This window comes from Hipposideros armiger, unplaced genomic scaffold (assembly GCF_001890085.2).
Source record: "Hipposideros armiger isolate ML-2016 unplaced genomic scaffold, ASM189008v1 scaffold_147, whole genome shotgun sequence".
NCBI lineage: Eukaryota > Metazoa > Chordata > Mammalia > Chiroptera > Hipposideridae > Hipposideros > Hipposideros armiger.
Genome location: NW_017731497.1, coordinates 1,823,762 through 1,824,171, shown reverse-complemented (window position 1 = coordinate 1,824,171; position 410 = coordinate 1,823,762).

The window sequence follows — 410 nt, the reverse complement described above, 5'->3', positions numbered from 1 at the left end:
TGCATCTTATACATGGGGAAATATGGTAGCTGCTAAGAGGACTTGATGCTAAACTCCATAATGTGTGGCTAGTCTAGTTAAATCTCTTTTGCATCTGATTAAGATAGGGCCCCGGAGCTGGGAGCCAGGGGGACCCTGCTTGTACCAATCTGGCAGCTTTAGTCAGGAAGCAGGAATGGGTCCAAGAGTCTGTACTAGGATCTGCTGCCTCGAATTGCAATGTCACAACGTGGTACAAGTCCCACATGCATCTGTGTCCTATCACCCCAAGACTGGAGAGCAAGAACCATGTTGCATACTTCTTTCCATCAAGCACACCACTCATCTTTTTGTTGATATTCAGTAAATGTATGCTACTATGGCTTGATGGGTCTTGTTTCCTTCGAGTTACAAAAAAGATTGAAAAATCA